This window comes from Moschus berezovskii, chromosome 10 (genome assembly GCF_049115385.1).
Source record: "Moschus berezovskii isolate FMDL1 chromosome 10, NW_MosBer_1.0, whole genome shotgun sequence".
Taxonomy (NCBI): domain Eukaryota; kingdom Metazoa; phylum Chordata; class Mammalia; order Artiodactyla; family Moschidae; genus Moschus; species Moschus berezovskii.
Genome location: NC_142469.1, coordinates 29,012,126 through 29,025,785, shown reverse-complemented (window position 1 = coordinate 29,025,785; position 13,660 = coordinate 29,012,126). Strand labels below are relative to the sequence as shown.

Sequence of the window (13,660 nt, the reverse complement as noted above, 5' to 3'; positions counted from 1 at the left end):
TCATCATCCAACACCTAAAAGAGCAATTACTTCATCTTTGCTCCACCTTGAATCTATTCCTGTCATAACAATATTACCCATTATTACATAGGAACAACTAACAAATAACACTGGTAACGAATGGGGAGCTCCTTAGGACCAATGTTCATTATATTCCTATAGGCTCTTACACTGCCAGGCGTCTATGAGGGATGTAAAAACTATTCATAAATAAAAGTAGAAGTTTAAACTTTTCTTAGAATTAACATTAGCTGTTTGGAGAAAGTATATTATATTCCTTTGTAGCATTTTGAACTTTTTCTTCTTATCCCTTACTATATTTGTCATGAAATAATTACCAATGAAAATAATTTTTAATGATTGCCTTCTCATCATATTAAGATGCACAAGAGCAGTGATGTAATCTGTCACGTCCATAGGTGTGAATCTCCAGTTTCTAGGACAGCTTAATAGGAGCACAATAAATGAGTGAAGGTTTGAATAAAGGAAAGAACGAAGACACGAATGCACATAATTGTTTAAACTACCTGCTGGCTTCCTTAGTCGACTCTGATATGTATCAGTTCAGTTCAGTTCAGTTCATTTCAGTCGCTCAGTCGTGTCCGACTCTCTGCGACCCCATGAATCACAGCACGCCAGGCCTCCCTGTCCATCACCAACTCCCGGAGTTCACTCAAACTCATGTCCATCGAGTTGGTGATGCCATCCAGCCATCTCATTCTCGGTCGTCCCCTTCTCCTCCCGCCCCCAATCCCTCCCAGCATCAGAGTCTTTTCCAGTGAGTCAACTCGTCGCATGAGGTGGCCAAAGTATTGGAGTTTCAGCTTTAGCATCAGTCCTTCCAATGAACACCCAGGATTGATCTCCTCTAGAATGGACTGGTTGGATCTCCTTGCAGTCCAAGGGACTCTCAAGAGTCTTCTCCAACACCACAGTTCAAAAGCATCAATTCTTCAGTGATCAGCTTTCTTCACAGTCCAACTCTCACATCCATACATGACCACAGGAAAAGCCATAGCCTTGACTAGAAGGACCTTGGTTGGCAAAGTAATGTCTCTGCTTTTTAATATGCTATCTAGGCTGGTCATAACTTTCCTTCCAAGGAGTAAGCGTCTTTTAATTTCATGGCTGCAATCAGCATCTGCAGTGATTTTGGAGCCCAAAAAAATAAAGTCTGACACTGTTTCCACTGTTTTTCCATCTATTTCCCATGAAGTGATGGGACCAGATGCCATGATCTTCGTTTTCTGAATGTTGAGCTTCAAGCCAACATTTTCACTCTCCTCTTTCACTTTCATCAAGAGGCTTTTGAGTTCCTCTTCACTTTCTGCCATAAGGGTGGTGTCATCTGCATATCTGAGGTTATTGATATTTCTCCCGGCAATCTTGATTCCAGCTTGTGCTTCTTCCAGCCCAGCGGTCTTCATGATGTACTCTGCATATAAGTTAAATAAGCAGGGTGACAATATACAACCTGATATGTATACATGTGTATATATAAATAAATAAAATAGATTATGTTGCCTGGGCCAATGACATAATTAGAGGGCTCAGCACAACATGTAAATGTGAAGTCCTTTCTTCATAAAGTGGGGGGAAAATTCCATAAATCATTAAAAGGGAAAGCTTTTTCCTTTCTTCTGAAGTCTCTTAAATTGTCATGGTGTTTTTATTTCCTATTTAATGTCATTCTAAGTAAAGAAACAATTTAAATTAAATTGTTATCCTAAATATTACCGTAATTTTATATTGTGCAGTGTCAGTTTTAAAGGCAAATCTAAAAAAACTAACTCATGCAGAATCATTGAAATTACACAATTTCAGTTTTGTAACTTGTACATGCATATGTATTTTGATGTTGTCAGCACAAAGGATATTCTGCATAAAACTAACTCAACTGTTTTATTTCAGTTTTTGATATACATACTCTTCCATGCTCTCTATTTGTGACTTACCCATGAGCAATGAAGGTCAGAGAAAAAAAGAAATGTGGGTTACCCTACCTTTCCTTTCCCTTCTGTAACAACAACTTTCATTGCATGCTTGTCTTGTATCTGCTGTGTTTCTGAACTCCAACACACTGTGAATCCAATGGAAGTCTGCATGGATGAGACATCAGGTAAGCTTTAAGCAAATGGGATGGTGAGAAGAGTGCCCACACTTATTGCTCACAGCTTCTCTGCTCATGAGCATGCTTTACTGTCCCATCAAACTCCACTTACAAACGCAAGTTCTCAGATAAAAAGAGTAAGAACTGAAGATGCACAAGACGGCATTAATCCAAACACAGGGCATTTCTGATGCCAAAGCCTCGTGTGACCTGCACAGGTCATATGCCCATGAAGCCAGCCCTGTCTGGTATCCCAGTTCACCTTTCGACAGCAACTCAACCATCAAAATTGGCCTAGAATTGTCACTAGCATCAGAAGGCAGGTGACTTAAGTTTTGCTGTATCTGGATAGTTGATTAGTTTGCATCCAAAAACAATGTTATCTTTTAGACTATGAACAGGAAAGCTAATAGAAAGAAAGAAAGTGAAGTTGCTTAGTCATGTCTGACTCTTTGTCACCCCATGGACTGTAGCCTACCAGGCTCCTTTGCCCATGGGATTTTCCAGGCAAGAGTACTGGAGTGGGTTGCCATTTCCTTCTCCAGGGATCTTCCCAACCCAGGGATCGAACCCAGGTCTCCCACATTGCAGGCAGACGCTTTTACCATCTAAGCCACCAGGGAAACCAAAGCTAATAGAGTGATTGACCAAAATTTCATGAATTTTATTTAAACTTACATAGAAACTGTTTGTGGGAATATAGTCAGACAAAAGCCTCTGTTACAGAGATGCTACATATCTGAAGTAAAAAATGATTTTCAAGCCATGAGATGACCCTCCACTAGTGGATCTTAAAATCAAATTACTGGATTTTAAAGACAATTTTTTAAAATAATGAAACAGACTAGACAAGAGTAGAAAAGATTAAACAGCTGCAAATATGGCAAATATATGGATAATTTTATAAAAATTTTATTTCATATATATATAATACATGCTATATATATATACATATATATATGAATGAAAGTAATAGATTGCAAAATAAGTTATTTCTTATTGTGGGTCATCATTAAAAAAAGCCGTTGTCCTAAAATCTGTGTTCTCCAATGAAGTCTATGGTTTCTAAACTCTCCAACCATCTTTCCATATTATAAAAAATTTAATTTCAAAAGAGAAAAAGCAAGCACATAAAAGAAATCTGAAAATTACTTTCTACAAAATGTTGTCTTTTCAAGCTTAGATTTTTGTAAATGATTATGTTCTCAAGGATTTGTTTTTTTTTTATGAGTAGATAATTTCTTATTTTATTTTTTTAATTTCTATATTTTAATTGGAGGCTACTTACTTTACAATATTGTATTGGTTTTGCCATACATTGACATGAATCACGCCGAGTGTACATGTGTCCCCCATATAGACAATGTACCTAGCCATTCTAGCCCTTGCAACATCCATCAAAGACTAGGTGTTCAGAAGTAAAGAAAGAAAAAAACATACTTATTCACTTTAATTATGTGCTTTAATTCTCAGAGTCATCTCTAAAGTGAACACTACCACCCTGTTTTATAGGTGGGGAAGGTGAAACTCTGAGCATTTAAGGAATTTTCCCAGTCACATATCTTATTAGTGGCAAAATGAGACTTGGAACCTAGGCTCTCTATGTCAAAGTCCAGCATTTAAGTCTCCTGAGGTGCTATAATCTTATAAAAAATGTTGAAAAATTCAAATTAAAAAGGGAAATAATGTAACCGATGCACAAAAATCAAGGTTTGATTGTGTCACAGTCTAGTGAAGCATAATTTAATTTTGGACTCTATTTTCCCACTGAACCATACCGTAACTAATAGGTAATATTCTTTTGTGAATCAGAGTCTCAGCATTTGCATTTTCTTGTGGTTACATTATAAGAAATAATGTGCAATGTTTTGATTTCTTTGTACCCACAATCTAAGCTATTCAAAAACAACAAAATTCCACAAAGAAGGAGGAAAAAATAAATTTTAGAGAATTTTGGAAAGAACAGTATCAACTTTTTATAGCAATCATAAGAAAATCATCTACATTCGTATCAAATATCAGATTTCCAGCTCAGGAAAAGAAAACTGCAGTACCTGCCATTTTAAATTACTCCTTGTCATGTTTTTATTTCTCCTCCTCCCCTGGGATGTTAATGTCTTGAAGAAATATGTGTGCACTCTGAAAATATTTCCTGAAGTCAGTGGAATCCATATGTTCCTAAGGAAACAAATTATTCACTCCATGGGTCATTCCTAGTGACATTCAACTCTTCTAATCAGTACATTTAGGCCCTATGTACTTTGTATTTTCAGAGCTCTCTAATGTAGACCTACATAGAACTTAAGAAATATTCTTGACTCAAATACTCCCTTAACCTAAAAGAACACACATGAAACACACACATACACTCTTTTTCATACACTTATACACACAAGCACATATGCAAAGCTGCACAAATATATATTGTCTATAGTTCAACAATAATAGATATTGGAGTTTTTGGATAATGGTTTTTGAAAATTAAAACAGCTATTGGGACTTACCTGGTGGTCCAGGGACTAAGACTTTGCACTCCCAATGCCGGGGTCCCGGGTTCGATCCCCGGTCAGGGAACTGGATCCCATATGCTACAACTAAAGACCCCACATGCTGTAGCTAAGACCAAGTGCAGCCAAATGAATAAATATTTTTTAAAAAACACCTATTAATATTTTGAACTAAAATAAATGATAATCCCAAATGCAAAGTTAGAAATATACAAGAAAATATACTCAATATCTTCAGTTCATAAATAAAATTGATCATAGAGAAGAAGACAAAAATGATGAATTACAAGAGACTAATTTTGTTTGATTTGTGGGACTTTTCAATTTTTTGTTTTGTTTTTTACAAAATAAAGAGCAAGAATTGGAGTGTGACTTTTGCTTTCCTTTGAATGACAACAAGAGGTGTTGTTCTTGAAATACTTTCTTCATTTGGTTTCAGGGCACTGCTATCTTTCTGGTCTCAAAAATCTATGACTGTTCTTTTCTGACTTTAATGTTAGAACTTCCCCAGAGTATTTTATTGGTCCTCTTCTTTGCCATCCCTAGAAAGTTCAATACTATCTCAGGCTTCCACTGTCATCAGTATGCCAAGAACTCCCAAATACATACCTTATTCATTTATTGTGCATATATTTGTTGATTGCTTATATATCCCAGAAAGCTGTATTATTTAGTTGGAACAAAATAGTCATTGCCATCTTGCAACTTAACATCAAGTACTGAAGACATTTATTTAATATGCGAATACCTACAAAATGTAATCAAAGAACCATACATAATACCGGGAAGGAAAAAAAAAGGGCAAAAAGTAAGAGAATAACATAGGAGGAGAAAGGTCATGAGGTAGTCACAATTAAGTTGAGATCTAAAGAAGAAAATCTAGTCTAGCAAAGAGCTAAGAGGAAACTGTTCAAGGGTTTCTGGCGTGGAACCCCTCATATCCTGATTTCTCTCTGAGCTGTGAACACACTCCAAAATTTGCCCAATAAACAAACATTGGCATATGTAACTTCCTTGATTTTAAGATGTATATAAATGAACTCTCTAATTTCCATGCAAATTCAGTTGTTTCTCCTCCCAGCTATTTCTGTCTTGGTTAATGGCACAACCATTCACCCAAGCTGAACACCGCACAAGAATCTTTCTTGTACTTCATGTTTTACATAAATCATTCATCAAATTTTATAAATTTCACTCCACACAGAAGGTGCTTGACAAGTATTTTTTTTGTAAATACATGAATGAATCAGTAAACCAATGACTAAAAATCTTTGGGCTTCTGCCTACTGATGAGAAATTTTAAGTGCCACCACTTAAACTATCTTAATCACCAAGTGCCTGCTTCTTCTTCATTTAGAATGTATACTCTATCTTTCAAAGGAACTTTCAAACTACTTTTTGTTGAACATATCACATTACTGCAACACTGGGGAGAGAAACTAGTTCCTATCTTGCCACTGATCTCACTCAGTCTAAAATCAGTTCTTGATAAAAAGGATTTTCTTTATATTAGGAAGTATTGTTCTTGGGGAAGAGCATCAAAAAAGGGGGAAATAATGCTCATCTTTTGGGGATTCCCTCGTGGCTCAGACAGTAAAGCATCTGCCTGCAATGTGGGAGACCATGGTTCAATCCATGGGTTGGGAATATCCCCTCAAAGAGGAAATGGCAACCCACTCCAGTACTCTTGCCTGGAAAATTCCATGGACTGAGGAGCCTGGTAGGCTGCAGTCCATGGGGTGGCAAAGAGTCAGACACGACTTCACTTCCACTTTCTTTTCTTCATCTTTTACTATTTATACAGACAGCTCACATATTTATATTTCTGCCCATGCCTCTTCTCTGAATTACTCATCCTTAGACATATATTCAACCGCCTACTTGCAATTTCTACTTAGATGTCCAAATAATTTCCTGAACATATATATCTGAAATGAACCCCTGATATTCCTCCTCAAACTCTGCTTCTCCACCAGTCTTCATTATCTGTGTTGATAACAACTCCATCCTTCCAGTTGCTCAAGACAAAAACTTTCTTGACCCATCATTCTTAACCCTCCACTTTTCTAATATCCCACACTCAGTCTTTCTGAAAATCTTGTTGGCTGTACCTTCTAAGCAGATCCAGAATCTGAACATTTATCACCACCCTCACCCGTACAGCTGCCCTAAATCAACACTGTCTCTCTTTGATTATTGCAAATCTTCCCAAAGGGTTTCTCTTCTTACACTTGCTTCCCTACAGTACTTTCTCAAAACAGCAGTCAGAATAATATATTTTGCTCAACACTCTTGAATGGTGCCATCTTACCTGGAAAAAAGAAAAAATGGGGTAGGGGGGGAGATTTTTCCTTTGTCCTAATTTGTGTCTGTTTTCACTATTCTTGATTTGGCTGAAACATTTTAATCTGTTGGTCAACTTCTTCCTGAAACAAACTCCCTTGTTTTTTAAAAGACTGCATCATCTCATTTCTATTCCTTTCCTTCATCATGGTACTTTCTTGATCTCCTTTGGAAGGATCATGATTTGAAGAAAGAGAGGGAGAGAGAAGGGGAAGAAAGAGGCAAGGAAAAGCTTCTAAATCAGAAAACCCTCTTTCAAATAAGACTCTACTTCTTGGTACAAGGCCTTATACCAGTTATTACCTTGTTTTTAACTTTCTTCATCTGTATATTTATACTGAAAATATGGAACTAATAAGATTCTTGTGAGTATTAAATAGATAATATAACTGATTATCTATATCCCCTATGACATGACCAGGTTGAATGTCACAATGTCCTGCATTCTGGTTTAACTCAGTCACCACTGGCAGACCAGCCTCCCTCTACTTCCCTGGCAGCGCTAGACTAGACTTATCAACTAGACTTATCTCCCAATTTGGAACTTTACATCCTTTAAGTCTAACTCAAGCTTCCACATCTTGTCAACACTCTCCACTCTAGCACTGTGCCCCCCAGAATTCATGATTTGTCATCATCAGTGAACCCAGTTCTCAACCTCTTCTATACCAATCCTCTTTATCATCAGATTCAGTCTACCTTGCATATTCCCCCACATTCCTTGCATTTTCTTCCACCCACAGGAATGAGGTAGATGTTCCCTCTGCCTTTTATTGCCACTTCTAACTTCCAAAAAAGCTTCCAGCCACTTCCAAGTACATGCTATCAGACTCTGATCTGTGATACACCTTCCTTGTTTCAGATGCCTATCATCATCCAGATTGCTTCCTCTCCTTCATCTTTCTCCTTACCACCAGCTCTGCATTAATATTCCGGGAGTTTCAATCCCTGTCTAACACGTGGTGACTTGGTTCATTGACATCGCACTCATCCTATGCTGTTCTTCTACCACAGCCTTAAACCAAGCTAAACTATGTAATGTTTCCCAAATATGCCCTGTGTTTTCCAGTCAAGGAATAATTGCCTAAGCTCTTTGTGTCTGCAATGGAGCACTATCCTTTTCTTTTTCTATCTAGAAATTTTCTACTCATCGTTCACTGCCTACTCTTAATGACATTTTCCTCATGCAGCTTTTCTTAATCATTTGGTTGTGAATTCTCTTTTCTTAAAATCTTGTGTCATTTTTATTAAAGTTAGTTTTTAATTATACTCTTTTGTATTCTTGCCTTATCTCCCTATGTCTTATACAGATGTTTGCTTTACAGTAAGCCCTTAGATGGGGCTTCCCAGGCAGTGCTAGTGATAAAGAAGCTGCTTATCAATGCAGGAGACAAGAGATGTGGGTTTGATCCCTGGGTTCAGGAAGAGTCCCTGAAGGAGGGCAGGGCAATCCACTCCAGTATTCTTGCCTGGAGAATTCCATGGACAGAGGAGCCCGATGGGCTACAGCCCACAGAGTCACAAAGAGTCAAATACAACTGAAGCAACTTAGCACACACTCTTGCAAGCCCTTAGATAGCAGGAATTAGTTCTTACCCATGGTGGCATTACTTGATACATCTAATTCAAACATTTTCCTAAGTATATGTTCAAGAACTCTTATTTAATTGGAGAATTACAGTTTATTCATGATATTAATAACTTAAACATTTTTTATCTTAATAAGCTGCTGGTTTATATAAAGAAGATAGTCAAGAAAAGGCTAGAGTAGCATCTTTTTCAGATTCTGGTTGCCTACAACAATGCTTTTATATTAAAACAATTTTTGCTAAATAAATGAATTGTTCTGTTTTCATAGGTCATGTTTTCCCATGCACAATAAGCAAAACAGACCCATGCAAGAGGCAAACAATCTGCAAAAGTCTTGCAAGAAAAACAATAAACCTGAGTGAAAGTAGTGGCAATTCTCTAAAATTATAATTCAAAACTTGATCAGTTACAAGAATCATCTTCAGAATATGTAAATGTCTACCAAAATGTAAATGTCTAAGCCCCAGACATACTAATTAAAATCTTAGCAAGTGAAACCACTGTTCAAATAACTTACAATCTGGGGCTGAGACAATTTGGGAAACATCTCCTGTAGGAGACATGACTGATAGCTGGTTCCATTTCCTACCAGTAGATAAAATCTCTACACTCCATCCAAAGTTATTATATATAACATATTTTTCAAAAACATGAACGTTTGTAATCTGTGCATTGAATAAACATTTAGGAAATACAATTGAGGATTCTCCAGGCCAGAATACTAGAGTGGGTAGCCTTTCCCTCCTCCAGCGGATCTTCCAGACCCAGGAAGTGAACTGGGGTTCTCCTGCATTGCAGGAGGATTCTTTACCAACTGAGCTATGAGAAAAGCCCAATTATATGTAACATCCTTTAAAAAATCTGAGTGTTTGTAATCTGTGCATTAAATAAACATTTAGGAAATACAATTGAGGCAGAAATAATTAAATTTGCAGGTCAGTGATAATTACAAGTAAATAATTCAAAAATGAAAAATTTAATGTGGTTCTGCTTCATTTAAAATAGATTTAGATAATATTTAAAATGCTGGATGTGCCTGGTAGTTCAGAATCTGCCTACCAATGAAGGGGCAAAGCTTTGATTCCTGGTCTGGGAAGATCCCACATGCCATGGAGCAACTAAGCCCATGCATCACAACTACTGAGCCTATGCTCCAGATCCAGCGAGCTGCAACTACTGAGCCCATGTGCCACCACTCCTGAAACCCGAGCACCCCAGAGCCTGTGCTCCACAAAAAGAGACGCCCATGCACCTCAACTAGAGAGTAGCCCCCACTCGCTGCTGCTAGGGAAAGCCAAGCACAGCAACCAAGATCCACTGCAGGCAAAAATAAATAAATATTTTTAAAAATGCAAATTTGGTATATGAGAAAAGATTTCCAACCTAGTGTTTTTCCGGAGGTTTTCTGAATACAAAAAGACTAGGAAATGTTAGTTAGTATGTATTTTACATTGTCTTTTCTTGCCTTGTCACGTATAATTGTGTCATATGAACAAGTCCAAGCCAAGCAGAGATAATTTAGCAATGTCAAAGTAACATGACAGCTAAGGAAGATTATGTACAGTTATGTAAGAGAGCCAGTTGGAATTTCTGTTTTTCATTCGTGGAACTAATCACAGTGGAATAACACTAACTTTTACTTAGCTAATCCACATCTCCTCTATTTTCAGAGAAAACTGAGCACCACACCTTGTTCTCAGAAAAGATTTAATAACTGAGAACTGAAGTGAGGTTGAAATGTCAAGTTGTATTTCTCATATTAAAATTAAAACTGGTTGGCAAGGAGCAAAAACACTGGACATTGTTGACTCAACTGATCTAAGTTCTTGTGCTAATTCTACCCTTGAATTGCCACAGGGAAAATGAAAGCTGTTTCAAATACTGCCGATATATTTTTATTTAAATAGCAATTAATAATGATAATAAAGACAAAAGTAAAACTTTGTTTCATATGTGATAGACATAGGAAACTCTGACCTACAAAGATAGAACAGAAGTCATTCATTCAACAAAAATAATTTGAGCATTAAATGGTTGCAGTAGACACTCAGAAGGCAAATAAAAAATTAAAACGATGGCCCTCCAGCCCTTTGGATTCATGGTCTAACAGAGAAGAGATAAGCAATGAATATTTTATTAAACATCTATTGTACAGTCATCTAACATGGGAGGAGTTGTTGGTAGGCTTTTGTAACCATAAAAAACTTGGAAGGAAGAGAGCAAATTTAGCTAGGTTTGAATATTAAATGAAAAGATAATGAGGTATCAGAAAGTATTACAAAAAATGTTCTGAAGTAATAAACACCATATTTGCAATCATAAGACTTTGAGTTCATTGAAGCCATGTGATTCTTAAAAGCCACTTAGCCTTTCTAAAACTCAGGTTTCTCCTGTTAGAAGTGGAGAAAATAATATCTACCTATCTCTCATGATTATTGGAAGGATTAATAATACCTGCAGAAGTGCTTTGAAAGATGCAAAGAGCCATGAATATGCTTTGGATGCTTTTAGTTGGGGAAATGATGTGACTGGAAAACCCAAATTCCCTGGGAGCCAAATGTTTGGAAGATGGAGACTGATAGTAAGAAACTCAACTTGGTTGAAGTGAAGACTTTTTGGAAGGAATGTAAAGTCAAGTCAGATAGCCAGAATTAGGGTCGAATGATTTTGTTTGCAATCTTGAAAAGCTGTCTGGAGTTGTTTTAGTAAGCAGTATTAAAGCACTCTAAGCTCTTGAAGTTGAGGGGAAAGGGGGCAAGTCCAACCTGAATTATTTTCTGACAAAGCTATGCAGATGGCTCAAAAGAGAGAAAACATATCAAATAGTGAAAAGCTGCCACATTTTAGAAATGATTTCCTAGTAATCTGTGCTAGAACATCACCTCTGATAATGGAAAAGAAGAGCTGTGTGATGACAGAATCAACTTGGCAGAGTAGCCGACATGTTGTGAAAGTGTGATATTCCAATAGGATACCCAAGATTCCACACTGTTGTTGGGTCATGAATACAAATGGAATATAGAAAAATAAAATCACTTTCAATGTTTAAGGGAGTAGAGAAGCAGAGAGTCAGGGGACTGCCAAAATGACAAAGTTTGTTTTAATCACACTGATATACTGTTAAAAATGAATGCAAAACTTGAGTGTAATAGGAATATGGAAATCACGAGTATAGAATTGATAATGGAAATGATAAGAAATTTGATTCATACGTATGAGGGAGAAGAACATAACATATTCATATGTATAAGGGAGTTGGCAAAAATGAGAATGCTTAAGAACTAACAAGAAACAAGAGACAGCAAGTAAAGGTTACAACTCTTTTAGTTATTTTAGCAATTTAAAAATTTTAATATTAAAATTGTAATACTATTGAGCATATTTGTAGACAAAGCGAAAACAGGAAATTAAAGAAAGGAGTTCCCAAGAGGGACTGCAAGATGAGACCAATTTTTTCATTTTGTTTAAGATATAAACACTTCCTAGTCCTTTCTCTCTTTCCTACTAAGTAATGTTTATTTTTTCATAATGGTACCTCAAAGTATGAGGGGGCATTTGAGGAAGGAAAAAAACAGGCACTGCCACCCTCTTTAGCAGAGGGGGACAAATCTCCAATAAGCTTGGGAGCATTGCTGATTGTGGAGGTCAGAAGACCTGAGGAACTTCGTGAGGTGGAACTCTGAACTTTTTATAGAGGATGAGGCAGTTAAGTAGGAAGGGAACTAATTTTTGAACTTTTTATAGAGGATGAGGCAGTTAAGTAGGAAGGGAACTAATTTTTACAGAATGTTTATTAGATAGCCAGAATCATTCTAGCTGTTTTCCATATTCTTGGGCTTCCCTTGTGGTTTAGCTGGTAAAGAATCTGCCTGCAATGCAGGAGACCTGGGTTCAATCCCTGGGTTGGGAAGATCCCCTGGAGAAGAGAAAGGCTACCCACTCCAGTATTCTGGCCTGGAGAGTTCCATGGGCTGTGTAGTCCACAGGGTCACAAAGTGTCGGACACGACTGAGGGACCTTCACTTTCACTGAGCCAGACAGTGTTATTCTCACTCACAGAACAGCCTCACAGAAGTCAATTTTCCAAAAACCAAATATCGAGTAAGTAGCAAGCGTAGGGATTTGAATGTGATTAAGTCTGACTCCAAAGCTTGTTATCACTCTCTCTATCCCACTTTATCTGTAAAATGAAATTACTGGACTAGATATTGTCTAAGACCCCTTCCAGTTCTAACACTGTCCACATCTCCATCGTGTAACCACTTCACTGGACAATTCACTTTATTTTTTCCTTGCTGTCAAAGCAAGGTTTTAAAATGAGTCCTTTGACTGATACTATGACAGCGTGAGGGCTTCCCAGGTGGCTCTAGTGATAAAGAACCCTCCTGCCAATGCAGGAAACATAAGAGACATGGGTTTGATCCCTGCATCAGGAAGATCCCCTGGAAGAGGGCACAGCAACTCACTCCAATATTCTTGCCTGAGAATTCCATGGACAGAGCAGCTTGACAGGCTACAGTCCATAGGGTGCCAAAAAGTCAGACAGGACTAAAGAGACTTAGCACACATGCCTGAGTGCCTGATCTTCCTTAACTTGCGTTTCTTTCATTTAAAAATGCATCCTTTATTTAGTATATGAAAGTGAAAGAAAGTGTTAGTCATTTCCAACTCTTTGTGACCCCATAGACTGTAGCCTGCCAGGTTCCTCTGTCCTTGGAATTCTCCAGGCAAGAATATTGGAGTGGATTCCCATTCCCTTCTCCAGGGGATCTTCCTGACTCAGGGATCGAATGCAGGTCTTCTGCATTGCAGGCAGATTCTTTACCACCCAAGTCACCAGGGAAGCCCTATTTAGTATATATGTCATATTTAATTTTGTAAAAATTCCCTGTCTGAATCTTTGCCTGTTCTTTGAAAAGTATTAGCAGGTTAGACATTAAATGAGAAATAATTCAGATGGTAACGAATATATGTTGGGAAATTCAGGTGATATTTTCTCTTTTATTTACTCCATTGGTGTAGACTACTCAAAGTGTGCTGTAAGAGTTCTGCATTCTGCAGCAAAATTTCTAAAACATCTACAGAAATGTGGAGTTTGAATAAAGTGGAG

General features: G+C 37.4%; 1 long non-coding RNA gene across 3 annotated transcripts in view; it reads right to left on the bottom strand.

The window, feature by feature from the left end:
* Window positions 1-13,660, bottom strand: part of LOC129560684 (uncharacterized) — an 80,853-nt gene that overhangs the window by 27,304 nt on the left and 39,889 nt on the right. For 2 of the 3 annotated variants that reach the window (XR_016038393.1, XR_016038395.1), the window contains exons 3-4: window positions 2,004-2,099; window positions 1,341-1,435 (exon numbers count right to left, since the gene is read on the bottom strand). The exons of the other annotated variant lie outside the window; for it this stretch is intronic. This is a non-coding gene — a long non-coding RNA (uncharacterized LOC129560684). Of the gene's footprint in view, window positions 1-1,340; window positions 1,436-2,003; window positions 2,100-13,660 lie in introns of those variants that run through there. 3 annotated transcript variants of the gene reach the window in all.